At 46.9% G+C, this 18,556-nt stretch overlaps 1 protein-coding gene across 4 annotated transcripts in view; it reads left to right on the top strand.

The window, feature by feature from the left end:
* SCML4 (Scm polycomb group protein like 4) overlaps window positions 1-18,556 on the top strand; it is a 105,926-nt gene that overhangs the window by 2,682 nt on the left and 84,688 nt on the right. The window contains exon 2 of one of the 4 annotated variants that reach the window (XM_038554870.1): window positions 6,918-6,977. The exons of 2 other annotated variants lie outside the window; for them this stretch is intronic. The gene's annotated coding sequence lies outside the window, so the exon portion shown is untranslated. Of the gene's footprint in view, window positions 1-6,917; window positions 6,978-15,347; window positions 15,464-18,556 lie in introns of those variants that run through there. One more of the 4 variants, XM_038554868.1, reaches the window with a different exon arrangement.

The following is an 18,556-nucleotide window of genomic DNA, read 5'->3' as shown; positions in this document are numbered from 1 at the left end:
CACACTCTCGGGCCCTCGGGCTGCGCTGGGTCCCCGCAGAGGGGAGGCGGGCAGAAGCTCGGCTTCGGCTCCCCCCCCCGCCCCCCCCATCCGCGGCCCCCGGGGGAGGCGGCATCAGAGTCCCAGCACCCGGCGGTCGGGGGCCCTACGCTCCTCCTCCACCCTCCACCCTCCACCCTCCACCCTCCACCCTCCACCCAGCCCTCTGCTTCCCGTGGGGGGGGGGGGGGGGCGAGCGAGAGAAGAGGAGGGAGGACGAGGTTAGCCTCTGCCCAGCTCCCTGCCCAGCTCCCTGCCCAAGGGGCGCGACATCCACCGATTTGCAGCTGAAGTTTGTGCAAGCAGTAGCCCCCCCAAACGCCCCCCCCTTTTTTTTTTGGCGTGAGCATCCGTGCTCCCCCGTCTGGGTGGGCACCTTGACAGGGCTGGGAGGGAGCTTTGTTGGAGAGCCTCCCTGGACGTCTTCGTTCAGCCGGCTCCCACAAGGCTGCTGGGAGGTTTACACGCTTTAAATTTTATTTATTTATTTATTTATTTATTTATTTATTTATTTATTTATTTATTTATTGCCTCCCGAGGCAGACAGGTGAGGAGAGAGGAGGGGGATTAATAACAGCCCCTGGGCGAAAAATCAAATGGTTTGATGCCGTATATAACGTAACAGAAGCCGCCACTGTGTCTAGTAAATTACTCTAAATTTTAATTAATGAGTCACAAAAGCCACACCATAAGCTTTAAAAAATTACCCCTTTATCAATAAGGTGATAATTAACTTTCTCTGGAATTAGCAATTCTCTCAGCCCCCACGGGCAGCAGGCAGCCTAGGAAGTTCTCTGGAATGCTGCCAATTTTAAACAATTGGTCTTTTGGCAGATCTACCGGATTTTAATTCAAACATCCATTGTGACATTCTTCCAGTGTGGTTCAGAGACCCTCAGGATCACCCAAACCGCGGAAAAATTTCCGAGATGGAAGGAGTGGCTCTCAAGGTTTGGGGTGGGGGAGGATCTGTCACTTTCTCTTTCTTCATGGTCCCCCCGCCCCCCCCCCCCCCCCCCCCCCCCAGCATTTGCACGAGCGCCACACTCCAGTCTCGGCTGTAAACCTCTGCTGGCACCTCTGTGTGAACCGCTGTGGCGCTGCCTGCATTTGCTGGTTTGCGCAGCACTGGGTCCCGATGTCCTGGCCGCAAGCCCACGGGGTTCTAAGTGTTTTTCATTGTTGTATTCATCTCGGTTTCAGTTCTGGCAACGGTTCTTCCCTAATATTTCTGCAAACCCTCACCCGCGGTTTGTCAGATGTTGAGATTTAGATTGAAACTCAGAGAAGAGGAGCTGCAGGCGCAAGGGCCATTTCGGTTATGCTCGCGGCTGATTGAAATTTGGCTTGTTCTGACCTACACATATGCACGTTGGGGATTTCAGAGCAGCTGGCTCCACAGTGACCCCAACCCCCCCCCCCCCCCCCGCCCCACCACCACCACCGAGCTGCTAGGCACTGGTGGGCGACATTCAGGGGCAGCCTGATGAGGGATGCTGCTGTTTGGCCACAGTGGCCAGAAGGCAAGTGGCGTCAAGTGCAAATCACCCCTCCAGAGGTCAGTCCCCCCCCCCCCCATCCTTCAAATGTTACCATTAGTGGGGCTCCTGCTTCTTTCAGCCAAGAGCCTGGCCAGGATGGCACGCTGGTGACAAACTTTGCTGCTGGGTTCCGCTGGCAGTGTTGACACAGTCAAGAACATCCTTCAGGAGGGTGGGACGAGGGGTGAGACAGGAGACGAGCAAGCAGGATTTGTGCATTTGGGGATAAATCAGCGCTTTGCAATCAAAAGAGGCACTTTGCCACCACCAAGGAGATAAAACACCTCTTGCTTCTTGCAATGATTACCTTGTGGACTATTTTAGAACAGAAAGGAATTTATTACCCACCGGCAGTTCTCACTTTGTGTTAAGCTGAAAATCACTCCACTGAGTCTGTGTGACACCCCGGAGTAATGGGAGCATATTCTGGGATCCACACCATAGGCTTCCCTGCGGTGGCTGTTGTTACTCGTGGCCAGTTGTGTTTCAGAGAGAATCTGGTGGCACAGAACCCTGCGCCCTCTCCTCTTTGCTCTCCCACCAACTCAGGCATGGTCCACCTGACTTTTTATTTGTGGGGAAGCAGGTGTGCATTCCTTTTTCAGCAGCCGCACTGGTCGATCACGTAAGCGGACCTTGTTTCCCGGTGTCGCTCATGTTCGGGAACGATCGCGGACTCCTGCACACACGGTGCCAGCCCTTTGAGGAAGGGGCTTGGCTGAGGAGTGTCGGCTTTACTTTCTCCATGAGGCGCACGATACAGAAACGGAGTGGAGCTGGCCGTCACGAGAAAATTGATGTGCCAGGGAAAAATAGTGTCAGTGCTGTGCTGTGCAAGGTGGTGACGTTGTCTGGTTAGCCCCGTGATAGTGACTCAACTTTTGGGAGCTAAATATTTGGTAACAAAAGCCTTTGCCCTTTTTTCTGTCTCTGTGCTGATCATTACAGAGCAGAAAGCCGTCATCGTTTCAAAACAGAAACATACGGCTGGAGATTAATCCCAAAGGAACATGCAGCTTTTCGGGAGGCTGGGTGCTAACCTTGGGAACAAACACGGGGCTGGCCGAGCAAAGGATTACCCTCACCGGGTTGCAGTCCAGCCGTCGGAAAATGGCACGAAACAAAGAGGTGCTGGGATAAAACCCACAGGAGAGAGCCTGTTCCATGCCCCTTCCCATGAGTGCTTGGCCATCTCTCTCCCTCCCACATCTGCTGGTGCCCCTCAGAAGGGACTGTAGGGCCAACAGGAGCATATGGCTGTCAGCTTATAGACCTGCTGGGTTGTTTCCTTTTGGATGGAAGGAAAGGTTTCCTCTTTCCTCTTTCACATTTGTCCACAAGTCATCCTGGGACATTATCATTCTGATGAGAAAACCAGGGTCCAACACCAAGAGGTCTGTTTTTCCCTGGTGTCTGGAGCTGGGCCTGGGCCCCGCCGCGTGACCCATGTTAACAGCGCAAAGGCCATACCTGAGGGTATAGGGTGTGCCCTGGACGCAGCCTTCGAGCTGGCCTGCGGCTGGTGTCAGGACTAATCCTGTGTGACAGGTAACTGTGAACAAGGACAGGAAGAACCGAAGAGGACACCACAAAGTGAAAGCCAGCGTTGGGGCATTGATGCTTTTTGTTTTGGAGAACAGGATTTGGAGGTCATGTAATGCAAAGAATTCCTTTGGCCCTGTTTCTGAACTATTACAAGCTGATAGGGTTCATTCTCCTTCTTTATGGCCTTTTGAAAAAGAGCCTGACTACCTTTCTTCACCGTCCTTTGGGATTCCCAATTCCCTTGCTATTAGGAAATTATGGTGAAATCAGGACTTAATCTAACAATTAGCTATTAAAATATGCTGTTCATCCCAAAGAGAATAACTCGAAAATGTCATGTGAGGCACGGGGCTTATTGATGAGTAAAGAACGCCACCCTGGGAAAAGATTTCTGTCATTTTTCAGTCTTGAGAGTTGTATCTTGCCGTTGTTGCCTGTACTGGGGGAATTTGCCATGAGGTTTGGAGGTCAATACAGTTCGTGACTGTCTGTGCACTTCCCCTCATGTTGTGAACATAACATAATATAATCCCTTTCAGATGCCGTGAGATGCTCCAGCATATTTGATTGTATCCCTCGTAAGAGCTCATTTGTAAAAATGCTTCAAGTGGATACTACCCACAGTATGAAAATATAGCACTTGTTTTGAGTGTTTGTAACATGATTAATATTAAATACTTGACATAAATAATGAGGGCAAACTGTATGGTGCGGTTATACCGGTGCCTGATATGGAAATGGTTAATTGGTCCCACAGTGAGACCTGTAACAATTGCGTGATGCCTTAATGAGACCAAGTGAATATAAACTCTCTCCAGGGAACTGAAGTTATAAAGCCAGGTTGGGTGTGATGTGTGTGACAATGTGTGGAAGCCAGTGATCTGTAATGGTATAGAGGACTGGTCTTTTCTTTCTATTGCCCGTCCTTTCAGTTAGGAGTCATTTGTCATGAACCCAGGAACAAATAAAGGGACCGAAATTCTCTGTTAGCAGAATCAGGAAAAAAGACACTCAGAAAAGTTTGTCTTACAAACTTATGTTTCCAAATCAGCCCCTGATCTCTGCTAAGGTCAAGTACTGAGTTTCTACTAATTGGTTTGAGATCAGAGTAATGTGGAATAAACTGGAACTATAATCACTTAAAAATATATATTCCTGGGCACAGATTAGGTCACTGTTTTTATGGACTATATTTAACATTTTCATACCTGAAGAAAAAAAATTCCGTGGGACCAAAGACCTGGCTGGTCCTTGTAGGTTTCTGACAGCGGAGAGCGTGGGTTATACTGCTTCTCGGACAAAGTCAAGCAAACCCAAGGCCTCCTTTGGCCAAGATTTCCCGTGTTCTGCTTGTGCACTTGGTAGATTATCAGTTTCCAGGAAGTGTTCTTTCTTTTCCCCAAGAATACAGATTTAGGACAGGATAAGCGGAGTTTCCATTGGGACCATGGCATCTCTTAAGTTCCAGACCATTTTCAAGCCAGTTCACCCCTCCTGTGTAAGCTGCAAGGTTACAATATAACCAGAATAATGAACTTGAGGGAAAAACATCTGACATTTGAAGGGACACGTTAAAAGCAAAGACCTGTTCTCCGAGCAGTGGTCTTGGAGTGATTCCTAGATTCTTTAGATTAAATGGATCGTAAAGGTCTTCCTCCCAGGGCAAGCCTCAGCCTCTTCTTCCCTGGTGTCTGCAAAGGATGCAGACAGCCCAGCCCCCATTCTCAAGATGCTCTCCCTCTTGCCTTGCTGAGGACTTCAATAGTTAGCAGGGGCACTTTTCCCTCCAGAACTTCCCCCAGCTTCCTCCACTTCTTCCTGGGGGCTACTTTTGACCTCAGCGATGTATGGAATAAATATAAATGGAGCAGCATGGATTCTGAGCAGGGAAAGCCAGTTGAATGGTCACCAGTGTGACCCAGGGTGTCTATGGTGGCAGACCTGGGCCTCCCTTCCTCCCCAAGGATGCTCTTCCCTGTCAGTCCCCACTGCCAAGCTCCAGTGCTCGGAATGGGGCAAGTGCTCAATAAATATTTGCTGAATGAGCGATTGCACGAATGATAATGTCAGGATGGGTGGAGGCAGCGCAGTGTCGTGGAAAGAACATGCCTAATCTTTGGTGTCACCCCAACTTTATTAGATCACGGCATATAATGTTTTATAAGTTTTATAACACCCCAAAGGTTATTTGGGTTAGTGTATATAAAGGTCAAAGGAAACAGTATATGGAAAAGGGCTTTGTAAACTGTAAAGTGCTGTACAAGTGGTAAGAAATACATGTTCCCATTTTTTGAGTGTCATATGCTCAGGGAAGCTGAGAGAAGCACTAATCGTGCTTTATCTTATTTATCTGACTTAAACCACACAGGAAGTCAAAATGAGGACTATTTTTATCTCCATTACACAAGTAGGGAAATTGAGGCTTACGTTAGATAACTTGTGGAGGGTCACATGGCCATGTGAAGTCTTGCCTTCATTTTTGAGAAGCCAGTGGGGCGTCCCTGTCTTTTCACCTGTGAGGGCCGAAGAGAAAGAGCTCTTTCATGCCTCAGAGCCAGCTGCTCCTGCTCAGCCCCGGCCCGGCTGCTCCCAGGTCCAGCAGGTTCCAGAAAGGAAATGATTCCCCCGGTGTTTCCACTTGGAAAGGCTTTTTTTTTTTTTTTTTTTTCAATCCACAGCAAACTTCTTTTAAAGCAGTGGGCTTTCAGTCCCATCAGACTCAACCCTCATTTTTATGACCAGCATTTCTGATGCCCTGTTTACAGTCCCAGAAAATACAGCCCACCCACACCCACAATCTAAGAAAAACCAGTGTAATGTCACAGTTGAAATGAAAAGAGGAATAAAGGCAAAGTAACTTATAATTACTTCGGGCGCAGGCCCCCTGCTCTGGATGCCAGAATGAGGGGTCAGGTGCTTGACATCCGCTACCCAAAGTGCGGCCTCCCCCAGTGCTGTCTGGTGGCTCGGATGACACAAGCGGGTCCTGCTGCCAGTGACATGATTTTCCCAAAAGGGTAAAACCACTCTGAGTATTCTGAGCAAAACAGTCTGCCTTCGATTTCTGTATTATTTGCATTCTTGGAAAATAAAGCAGATATTATAGCTGAGCAGCACTATGTAGTTCAAATGGAGTTAGGTCTAGGTTTCACAAAAACAAGGTTTTCACTCCTGTGACCATCTGGTGAGACAGCGCTTCATTATGCGGGGTAGCCCGTGGGCCCAGCATCCCTGGTCTCTGCCCTCGGTGGAGGGAATTATGGTAACGCTCACCCTGCCCCCAGCATCACGCCAGGTGAGACCATATGGGCCGGTTTCCAGAACGCTCCTCTGCAGGCAGGGCCGCCACCGCCGCTGCGCACCTGCGGATCGGAGCGTGCCAACCCGCCAGGAATTTCACTTTCTCCTACCTCCCCAAACACCTGATTAATTAGAGTTTTTAAAAAATGGTGCTATTTTGCCATGATTGCTAAGTAGAGGCATTTCAAATATATTGTGGCAGCAATTTCAGGGGGTAACCTTCACATTCTCTAAAGATGCCCGTGGTGGGTTTCCTCTAAAAACGGTGGCTTTGAGCCTGAGAAGACCTTTCCTATCGTGTTTCATTCTCCTTCGGATTAGGCTTAGGTTTTTATCCTAACTATAGTATTTTAAAAACACTTTTGTAAAACCCCCACTGTTCTCTGGGTTTGCTTCAAAGCATTACCGGTTACCAAGGGACCATGATGATGTAGGCTTGGTACTAGTTATCCATACAGTAGTCCTGGACTGTATCATTATTCTACTTCACAGGTAAAAACCTCAAGATTCGGTCAATTTAAGCAGAGAGTTTCAGTGGCTCAAGGTCATCCGGTAAGTTCTACAACTGATCTCGAAGTCAAACCCATGCCTTCACTCCAGTGTGCCTGTCCCCTGTGACAGTTCTGGATATATGGTATGCACTTTTACCCGTGATGCGGAAATCTCATGTCTAAGAACTTTTTTTCTTGTTGAGCACATAAAAATGGAGTAGAGGAATAAACATGGCCACAGATTCTTTGGCATCCCTTCCACGAGGCTGTGGGGTCTGATTCCCTTCTCCTTGATTCTGGGCTGTTCTAAGTGACTTGCTTGGCTTCTAGGATGTGGCCAAAGGAATGTTCCAGGACTGACATCAGGAGTCTTCCAGTTCCACTTGGGACTCCGAATGCTCACTCTTGGAGCCCTGGAGCCACCACGTAAGACATAGATTGCCCCAGGGCTGCCCCATGCTGCTGAGAGCCAAAGCTCTGTGGAAGCCCCTGGACAAAAAGACAACAGAGTAGGGATGGGGTGGGGAGACAAAGAAACAGGAAACATGGAGCTGCTAGATTTGTGGGTCCAGAATCCACCTTGGAAGGGGATCCTCCCATCCCAGCCTCCCCAGCTGATGCTACACAGATCAGAGAAAAACTGTTCAGTCCAACCTTCCCTGAATGCCTGACACACAAAATGGTGAGACGTAACAAGCCACACATTTTGGAATAGTTCTGAGTGTAGCAGCAACTGATAACCAAAACACACATTAATGGCACTCTTTCCCTTGTATTGTGTATTGTGCATTATTTTTGATGCCTAAGAGAGAAGGATTTTCTACTTTAAAAGGAGGTGAGATTCACTATAAAATATAATTGATCTCTGGGCACCTGGGTGGCTTGGGAGGTTTAGCGCCTGACTCTTGATTTCAGCTCAGGTCATGATCTCAGGATCCTGGGATCCAGCTCCACATCTGGCTGCGTGCTCAGCAGGGGAGTCTGCTTGAGATTCACTCTCTCCCTCTGCCCCTCCCCACACACTCTCTCTCTCTAATGAATAAATACATCTTTAAAAAGATATATAGTTGATCTCCATTTGCTAGGAATTGAAATGAGAGATAGTTTCATTCCATATACAGTTACTGTCAGAAGTATGTGTTTTCAGGACTATTTTTTTTAATAAGTGCACATTTAATTTTACAGTTAGTTTATATATTTATGTTGTTAACAACAAATACTTGATTTGAATTTATGAATATGACATGAAGTTGGATTCAAAATGTATTTATTTCAATAAGCCATTTAAAAAGTATTAAGTTGGGATCCCTGGGTGGCGCAGCGGTTTGGCGCCTGCCTTTGGCCCAGGGCGCGATCCTGGAGACCCGGGATCGAATCCCACATCGGGCTCCCGGTGCATGGAGCCTGCTTCTCCCTCTGCCTGTGTCTCTGCCTCTCTCTCTCTCTCTCTATGTGACTATCATAAATAAATAAAATTAAAAAAAAAAAAAAAGAAAAAAAAAATAAAAAGTATTAAGTAAATGCAGTATAGGAGGTGTTTTAGGGTTATTAGGTGTATTAGAGAACCAGGACCAATGGGTTAGATGGATGGATAGACAGATAGATAGAAATTTATTGTAAGGAATTGGCTCATATGATTATGGAAGCTTAAAAGACCTAATGTGTAGTCAGCAAGCTGGAAACCCAGGAGAACCAGTGGTGTAGTTCCAGTCACAGGCTTGAGACCCAAGAGAAGCTAATGTTTCAGTTTGACTCCAAAGGCAGGAAAAAGTGGATGTCTAGCTCAAAGGCCATCAGGCAGGAGGAGTTCCCTCTTACTCAGCTTTTTTTTTTTTTTTTATCCTACTCATAGGTTTTGAATTCATTGGATGAGGCCCACCCACATTAGGGTACTTTACTGCTTTACTTAGTCCACAAGTGTTAGTGTCATCCAAAAATACCTTCACAGATACACTCAGAATGATGTTGGACCAAATATCCGAGCACCTCATGGTCTAGTCAAGTTGACACATAAAATCAGTCATCATAGGAGGTATTCAGATATTACAAATTTTGCAAAGGTTGTACCTAAGGGATCTGAAGTTTGGTAAGTGCTGTTTTGAGCCCTAGGCTGTCCACATCTTTAATCCAAGGGTTTGGAGCTAAAATCCCAGGTGGCATTCCTCATTCATCCATAGAGACGTGATCCTCTGAGTCCTTCCCATAGTGTCTCTTGAAGTTATCCTTTGGTTGGCAGAGCAGCCTTTGAGAATGTCCCTGTTGGTGAAGCTAATTCTGAGGAAGTTGTGCTATCCTTTAGACTTCTGGCTGCCCTCTCCAGAGTGGCCATCTCCCAGCATCCCACAGCTGGCCACCATGTTTATTGTCAGTTCTGTAGCTGCAGTTCAGGCTTCCTGCTGGCTCCCATGCAGGATCATATGTCACAGCAGGCCCAGTCCTCCAGTGAGAGAATGTCTGCCCTGAAAGTCAGGGTCACTGATATCCTGTCTCCCTAGTTAATGTTAAGTATGGCTCAGTGGTGACAAGGAGCTCAGATGTGATGTATATGATATGACATCATAGGAGCTATGATAGGTCCATGTCTCATGGCCACGAAGGCAGCTAGACATTTTATGTCCCCCTCTGGGCCATGCTCGTTTAGATGATACTATGTGGCACCATTAATTTCACTTACCCACTGTCCACTCTCAGTGAATTTGTGTCCAAACTGCCCTCAAGGAGCAGGACAAAAAATCTTGAGGTCAACAGTTTTATCTCTGGCTTCTTTGGCTTCAAGTGTCGGCACCTCAGTGGAATGGAAGACGACACATGTTTTTCTTTAAGTGGGTGCCTTTTGATGAGAACATTCTGGGCAGCCCTCAGCTTACACAAAGGGCTACAAATCAGTGCAACTAGTTCTTGCCCTCAGCTATCTTTAGCTGTCTGAGAGAGGGGTCGAAGCTTCCATGCCATAATGATGATCCATGGTAGGACTAGAGAGAGGAGTAGGGTAGGCTGATTCAGAAGTAATATGAAGAAGAAGCACAAAATACAATAAAAACAAAAAGTTTATAAAAACAAGTTGTATTTATTTGGATTATGTATTTGTAGGATGAAAACAGGTGATCTATTTCCCATGCTAAAGAAGAGAAGGTATTCATAGTGTCTGCATTAGTTTGGTAGGGCTGCCATAATAAAATACCAGATGCTGGGTGGCTTAAACAACAGAGATTTATTTTCTTATCATTCTGGAGTCTAGAAGTACAAGTTCAAGGTGCTGGCCATTTGGTTTTTCTTGAGGCCTCTCTCCTTGGCTTGTAAATGCTTACCTACTTGCTGTGTCTTTACATGGTCTTTCCTCTGTGTGTTTGCACCCCTGGTGTCTCTCCTTATAAGGACACCAGTTCTGTTGGATTGGGACCCCACCCTTATGACTTCATTACCTTTTTAAGATTTATTTATTTGAGAGAGAGGGACAGAGTGCAAGCATGAGCAAGGAGGTGGGGGGGGGGTTGTGGACAGGCAGAGGGAGACAGAAACCCAAGCAGACTCTGCACTGAGCACAGAACTTGACACAGGGCTCGACGAGGGCTCGACCTCACGACCCCAAGATCATAACCTGAGCTGAAACCAAGAGTTGGATGATTAACCGACTGCCCTTGGTTTGGGTTCCTCACCTGATAGTAGTGATGGCATCAAGATTGCTGTGTGAGCCTCCAGCGCGGAGGCCAACGGCCAAGTAGCTAGTGGCAGGGCTCAGCCCTATCAGCCCAGAAATAGCCTCTGCTTGTGAACTGCCCTTGCCTGCTGACCACCTGAGCATGGGCCTCGCATAGAGAGCACTCCTTGCGTATTTTCTAGATGGACTGAAGATATATGGACAGAAAAGGAGATGGATCCCTACGTGAGGGGGTTATGTACCCGAAGGCTTGCTCGGCTAGCTCCATGGCTTCCAGGTTGGAATTTCAACTATTTTAATGACCGTCTCCACCCACATGTTCCACAGGCACCCTCAACATTTCCAAAGCTGGACGTCTCATTTGTCTCCTTCCCCACATCTTCTCCTTTATTCTGTCTCCACAGAAGCTATCACTACAACTTCTCCAAGATAACAGTTTCAGAATCCCAAACTTGCCTTACCCCGTGCCTTCCAGTTGGAAATCCTAATTGATGATGCTTTTCCAAAAGAGTTGCCTGTACTTCCCCCCCTCCCCCCTCCATTGCCCTTGCTCAGATTCTCACGAACACTTTCCATCTGGACCAGAGCCATGGCTTCCAGATCCACTTCTCTGCCTGCAGCACCCCACCCCCCACCCCAAGCATCACATGAGGTTATCTTTGTAGGACACCCATACGCTCTAGCCACTCAATTGCTTAGAAATCTCAGATAGAGGGCACCTGGGTGGCTCAGTGGTTGAGTGTCTGGGGGGTAAAATACGCCTTCTAGGGCCCTGAGGGCAGAAGCCAGACAGACCCAGAGCAGAAGGAGAGGAGTGGAGGGAGATGTGCCAAAGTAACCTTAATTCTGCACGGGAAGCACGAGGCTAAGGTGCTGGGGACCAAGGATGCTTATGTCCCCCTCGGTCTGTAATTAGTTCGCGGCCATGTCCCCGGCTGTTGCATTTTGGTCGACGAATAAAGAACTAACTGTTCTTTGAAATAAAAGAATAACTGTTCTTTGAAATATATTTTTTATAAAAAAAATAAAAGGTATACCTTTTTTCTTTTTTAATGAGAAAGCAAAACAAAACCAAAAACAAACCCTGAATTTCCATTAAGAAGGCAAAAAAGACCTTGAAAACTAGCACGAAGGCCCTGGTCATGGTGCAGGAGCAGAGCGGGAGGCATTAGCTTGCAGTCGGAGCGGGGGCGCAGGTGGGACCCCGGAGCGCAGATGGGACCCCGGAGCGCAGGTGAGGAGGCAGGTGGGCAGGTGGGCAGGTGGGCAGTGGCCCCGGGCCTGCTCCCCTGGCTCTGTAGATACCCCGCCAGCGTCCTACAGGGAACTGTGCTGATAAATATGACAATGACGCCCTACTGCGACAAGAAAGGCTGACGTGGCATTTTGCTAATTTGTGTTCTGCATTAGCAGGGAACTTTGCAACCCCTGGGCCCTGAAACAGGAGCGCGCTGGTGGGCTTGCAGGCATTTTAATTAGAGGCCTTGGGAATATCCGTGTGGGACCCGGCCGCACAGAGTCTACCCAGGGCCTGCTTTGCTTCCTTGCCCTCAGCAGCCATGAAAAGGCCTCACCAGTAGCAGGGACCTGGGAGGGGCGAGGAGAAGTTTCTAAGAGGAGGAGGGCTCCTGGTGGGCTAGCGTCCAACACCAATTAGCTCCTGGGCTGTCAGCACCCACAGCCCTTGTTTGAACAAAGTGGTGGGCAAAGATGGGCAGAAATGGCTTGCCCCCATGATGGATCCCGAAGCATTTTTAAAAGGCTCTTTTTACTCTTGCTCCTCTTTCATGATTTGGCTGAGACACGAGGCGAGAATAAGCACATCATAAATCAAAAGCTGTTAGCATACACGACCCCTGAAATTTATGGGTATTAAGCAGAGAAAGCTTAGGAACATTTCACCAAATAATTTTCCAATCCCCTAAGCCTCGTTTAAATTTCCCTCGTCTCCATCCCCTGTTGCTGATGCACATTTACTGCACAGGAGCATCTGAGCCCCAGGGTGGAAGGAGCCCCCTCTTTGCCATCAGACAGGCTGGTTGATTTTTACGAGGTTGAGCGCAAAGCGCAGCCGGGCACAAGGCCACATGGGCAAAGAGCCAAGAAGCACAAGAAAGCCATGGCCAATGCCCTCCGGTTGGTTGTGCAGCCTTGGAAATGGCAGGGTCTCTCTGTGCTGCCCTCCTTGCCATTTCTTTCACCTTTAGCCCTGGGGCTGGAGCAGGGGAGCTTCAGTGGGAGACAGTGGGCCTAAGAGTAGGTAAAGGGCCCACGGCCAGGCCAGGATGGGGACTTAACAGTGAAGCCAGCCTCTTCTGTGACGGCTCAGGGAAGTGAGTGCCAGCGCTAAGGCCAGGCAGGCAAGGTGCAGAGCAGTGGGCCCATCAGAGGCCAGCCTGAGGGGACAGAGCCACCCAGTTATGCCCTGGATGGTGGGTACTGAGTCTCACTGTGTTCATGGAGAAGTAGACACTGATTAGTGGCATTACTTCCATTTATTAGTCAACTTGACAAATAATAATTGAGCCCCTCTGGCCAAGCAGGTAAAGGCAGCAAGTGTCCACCAGGGCCAGGAGTGGGTCTGCAGTCCTCCAAGGATCAGCTCTTCCAGAGAGCCTCCTAGCCTTCCTCCAGTTCCTGTATTGACTATTGGAGGGCCATTCAGGTCTGTACCTCAGTCCCTTGCGTCCTTAGGTTGGATTTTCACTGGTGTGTGTGTGTGTGTGTGTGTGTGTGTAGTTGTGTTTTCTTCTCAATTAGGGCAAACCCTGAGGACTGCTACTACCTTGCACATGAGACTCTGTGGTATACCACTGGTGTCCAGGCAGCCTAGTCCTTGCCTCCCAGCCCTGTCACTGCCTCAGTGGTTACGTTGCCTCTTTTCACCTGAGTTTCAACCCTCCCACTGTGAAAATGCAGACATTAGCACCTGATCACAGGTTGCCATGAGGAGCAAATGAGCTGTTTCCAACACTTTGTATATTGCCTGGCTCACAGGGAATACACAATAAATTGAAGCTAATATGACTGTGTCATTTAGCACGTGGATGGTCAACTGAGCCTCTGTTCATTGTCTAGTAGGAACAGATCTTATTTGACTGTCTTTCCTTCTTGAGTTGAGAAGGGGCCCTCCAAGTTAAAAGCTGTCTGGGAAAAGTAGAGAAGGTGGTAGGCATAGCACCCTTGGTTGTGTCACTTGGTCCTGTGATAAACCTATTTTATTCCAGGAGGAAAAGACAGAAAAGGAGCCCATCCTTAGCCATTCCTTTGAAGCTGATGGGAATATACATGATTATCTATCAAATAACCGTGGCCTTCTCCATATGCATCCCTGGGCTCTCATGCTCTCTGATCCCCCCGCCCCCACCAGGCCTGGTTCTCCCCGGAGATCGTGTCTGTCCAGTTCAATGCTATTGTCCTTATTCTAATTAGGAATATGATATTTCAGAACTAGGCCAATTTCTCATTGGGTCTCATTGCTCATTAAGAGCACTGCCATGTGCTCTTAGATCTGAGGGCCTATAAAATAGCTCACCACATATGTGCAACTTTATGTCACTCTTCACTGAGCTGAGTTGGAAAATTTATAGTTTAGAAGAATGGAATCAAGTTGAAAATGTGGCTTTGGCTGGATCTGGGCATAATTGGGGTTTTCAGGTGTAGTTTGGCAGCTTGCATCTAACAGAAACATCAAGGCCCATAAAATCAGTCCAGTGTCAGAGTTTCAAGGTGCTATACTAAATATTCCTGCAGTGCCTTCATCCCTCATCCTTTTTTTTTTTTAAATGAGGGTATCAAAATGGCAGAGCATACTGCTTTAAAAAGGCCACAATCCCAATCTTCCTCACAATGAGTGAAGAGCAGACTGTTGAAAAAGGTGCTGATGTTTTCTTAATATTTATTGATATCCCTGCATTTTAGGCACTTTCCTGTAATAGACAAAAGAGTAAGACATGGTCTTAGTCTTCAGGGAGCCGATGGAGTACTAGAGGGCTCAGCAAACATTTTCTGTAAAGGGCCACAGAGCAACTATTCTATGTTGGGGGACCACATGGTTTTGATGGTGAGGCCCACATCAGCAACTCCATGTGTTTCCCACAGTCCTCACCTCTCCATTCCCCTTCCTTTCCCTCATGCCTGCTGGGCCCTCTCTTCTGTTCCCAATAACAGAACACCTGTAAGACAGACACCAATAGCTATAGCACAAGCAGATTGCAAGGACAAACTGAGTTGATGTGTGCAAAGCCCTTGCTCAGGCTCTAGCTGTCACTTAAAAATGTTAGTCTGCGTCCCTCTTGTCCTTCCAGATGAATCTGAGACAGCAAAATCCCTCTTGTCTCTTCCAGGTGAAACCATCTAGCCATGCCCCAACCCCAGCTCAGACCTCTTCTCCAAGACCTTCACCTACTCAGCTCTTTCTCTCAAACACCCACCCTACCCCTCTGTCTTGCTCCACTTTGCCTGCAACACACTTAGGTCTCTTCTGTACAAAGATAGATTTAAAGAAGGAGGAGGAGGAGGAAGAATGTGAAGGGGAAGAAGAAATCTCTATCTGACCTTACATCCTCCTCCAGCTACCATTCTTTTTCTCTTTTACCCAGTATCTCCAACTGCCTCACTTTCTTATTATTTCTCTTTGTTCATTTCTGTTCCTTCTTTCTGTTTTTTCCTTCCCAGAGACATACTGGGCTGTGGAAAAGGAGTGCTTTAGGGTCAAGCACGCATCTCCACAGTCCTGTTTGTGGTGTCACAGGCCCTGGGCAGCTTACATGGCACCCAGTTACTCATCTGTGAAGTGGGAACAGGGAGGCTGACTCCATGAGGGGATTATGAGAAATCAAGTGAGGTGATTGGTGAAAGGCACCTTGTCAGGGCTCAGCATGTGACAGGTGACACTTAAAGAATTCTGTTCTCTTTCCCCTCTACCAGCTGTTTAAGGAAAGGCAGGGGTCTCTGTCCTTGGGGAAATGGGGAGGAAATGGATAGGGACTGTTTTTTATTCCAAAAAGTATCTACTACGGTCCATCAAGTTGGGGAGACATGCCTAGACATTTTCTTTTCTTTTTTCTTCATCTTTGATAAGACTTGCAAAAAAAGTAATGTGGGATTCTAGTCATGTAAAGATGGGTAAGCACCCAGGTTGATTTCATTTGTTACTTAATCACTCTACTCGATATATATTTATTCAGCATCAGCTAGATGTTTACCCCTGTGAAAGGCCCGGCGGTCCCTGCCCGAGAGAAGCTCTCAGTCTGACTGGGGGTACAAAGAGCCTGCCCTCAGCCTAGATCACAGAGAGGTGAGGTGAGCAAGGCAAGCTGGAAGTGTAAGCCTTGTCTTGATCCTCCTCTAGACACATGAAGACTTATTCTACCATAGGAAGGGAAGAGTGGACTTCCCCATCCAGAGGGTAAGAGGAGAGAAGTTTCTGGGAGGCAGAGTTCAACTCAAGATTAGGAAGAGTTTGCCATCAGTCATCTCAGCAGTGGAGCAGACATGTGCAAGCAGGAACCAAGGCTTGGGGGTGAGGGGGGTGCAGAGAGTGGGGGGAATTAAATGTGATGGGCGGGAGAGATGAACTTGTTCCCAGCCCATGCCCAGGTCATGCTCCCCCTACCTCACCCCATGCAGAGGGCTGATGCTGCCTCTCACACCTCAAGGTCCCCTCCCCCAAAAGGGCTGTGTCTCCAACTTAGTTCACGGCTGCCTCAAGAATTCCAGTTTTGCCATGCTTTTTCCCTTTAAGGGATAAGAAAAAAAAGGGCGGGGGGGAACAATTGGATAATACCTTCTGGTAGCAGGATTTTACAGAGCTAGCCAATGTTTAAAATGAAACGGATGTGTATGTGCATAAGTGTGTGTGTAGGCATGGTATAGAGTACTGTGATTTCATTCCAAATGTTATTATTCCAATAATAGTAACCATCTTTATAATTATTATAATATAATTTATTTTTATGTACTTACCTGTTATTATTTTATATTTAATTATATAATTAAATTAATTAATTATATAATAGTAATTACTATTATTCCAAATATCAGGTCTGTTGGGAATGCTTTAAGAAATCACAATTTGTATGTGCCCGCATCATCTCCTATGTCCTCAGGTACCCTTTGGGTACACTGAATCTGAAAAGGTTAAAATGAACTTTGAGAAGTGGAGCCCTACCCTATCCAGCTTTCTCATGGGACCTGGCCTCAGGCAACTATGGGCATTCTGTTGGGACTCAATTTTGGAGCAGGCAGCTGGGGTTATCTATTTATTTTAAAATTATATTTTCAAGTTATACAAGTTGTACACACATATATTCATGTTTACAATGAAAATTAGTAAATCAGTACAGAATCTATGAAAGTCATGTTCTCATAGCATCTAGAGTGAGTCTTTTAAAATGTGAGTCACATCATTTCTCTGCCAGGTTCAGAAAAAGAACTAGTTAGTGATGCTAAGAGGCCTATAGGGCACTCATGTCCCTTCCCTTCTCCCCTCAGTCACACTGAATCTCATATCCTTGCTCTCTTGTAACACACCCAGTGCACACCCACCACAGAGCTCTTGTATTTGCTTTCTTCTCTACCTGGAATGGCCTTCACCTGCATTTCCCTGCTGCGCACTCTTCAGGCTCCTTAAGGTCTCTGCTCAAATATTTTTTGATGACAGAAGTCTTCCCAGACCATCACTATGAAATAGCACCATCACTGCTGTCATGCTTTAGCTCCCTTCACCTGATTTTGTCTTATAGCATTTATTATCACCTGGCTTGTTATGTATTTGTTTGTTGCCTGCCTCTCCCTACTAGAACATAAGTTCTATGAGAGAATGCAAATTCCACGACTTTATGTTGTTGTTTCTACTATATTCTTAGTGCCTGAAACAGTGGCACACAGTAAGTGCCCAATAAATATTCATTGACTAAATGAATGAATTCATGAAGATTATAGTAGAAAGTAAGAATTTCTCTCTCTTATGTGCTCACTCCCTTTCCACGCTTCTCAGTTCTTAGCACTGTAACAGTGTATCCTTCTAGAAATTTTCTTTGCATGTGAAAGTATACCTAGAGGTTTCTGCTTCTAATTAGGATGTAGAAGGATGTGAAAAACTTTTGGTCATGGGAAGCAACAGCACTTTTCACTGGTGCTAGCAAAAAGTGATGGATGCAAAGAAATCCTGATGAACTACATTCCAGAGAGAAATGAGCCCTTCCCAAGTATAGCAGAAAACTCTACACCTTGGGGAATGGACGGATCCAGGTAGATACAGGTGTGAGGAGTTTTCTAGAAGGAGATGCCCATCTGGAAGGGTAACTTTATGTAAGGGAGATGGGGAAGGGATGGCAGGAAGTTGGGATTAGTATGTGCAAAGATAGTGCTGCCTGGGACCATTGAAAGTGTGACCTGCATCTGGAATGGAGGAGTGGACCTGCAAAACACAGAGAACCCTACAAGGAGAAATCCATCGGGCTTTGTACACAGCATGTGCTGGTAGGAGGGATTAGAATCTGAAAGACCCTTGGGTTCAGTCAGAAGACATTAGCCACAGGAGAAATTTCAATAACAAAGACTTAATATAAAGAATTGCTAAAAAATAAAAAAAAAAAAAAAAAGAAAGAACTGCTAACTACATGAAAAGTGGTCAACTACTGAGAAGGCAAAGAAAGGAGCACCCTAAAGTAGTAACTGCAGAAAGTAGTAACTAGCCCTAAAGCTGACAGAAGAGTAAGTAATTAAGAAACTTAGACACAAAGGAAAGACCTTTGGTGACGCACGTGAACCAAGGACTATCCTCCTCTCTGGGAAACACTGCCAGGGCCCCTGCATGCTGATCCATTTGCCACCAAATAGAAACGAAACACTGGAGGAAGAAAAAGTCCCTTTATTCCCTTCCAGATTTGCGATGTCTCTCCAATGCCCTCTGTTGACAGGACCTAACATTAAGCCAACTGGCAAGGAAGAAATGTAATCTGTAGAATCACCCCAGG

Source organism: Canis lupus, chromosome 12, assembly GCF_011100685.1.
Source record: "Canis lupus familiaris isolate Mischka breed German Shepherd chromosome 12, alternate assembly UU_Cfam_GSD_1.0, whole genome shotgun sequence".
Taxonomy (NCBI): domain Eukaryota; kingdom Metazoa; phylum Chordata; class Mammalia; order Carnivora; family Canidae; genus Canis; species Canis lupus.
This window is presented reverse-complemented; position numbering and strand designations above follow the sequence as displayed.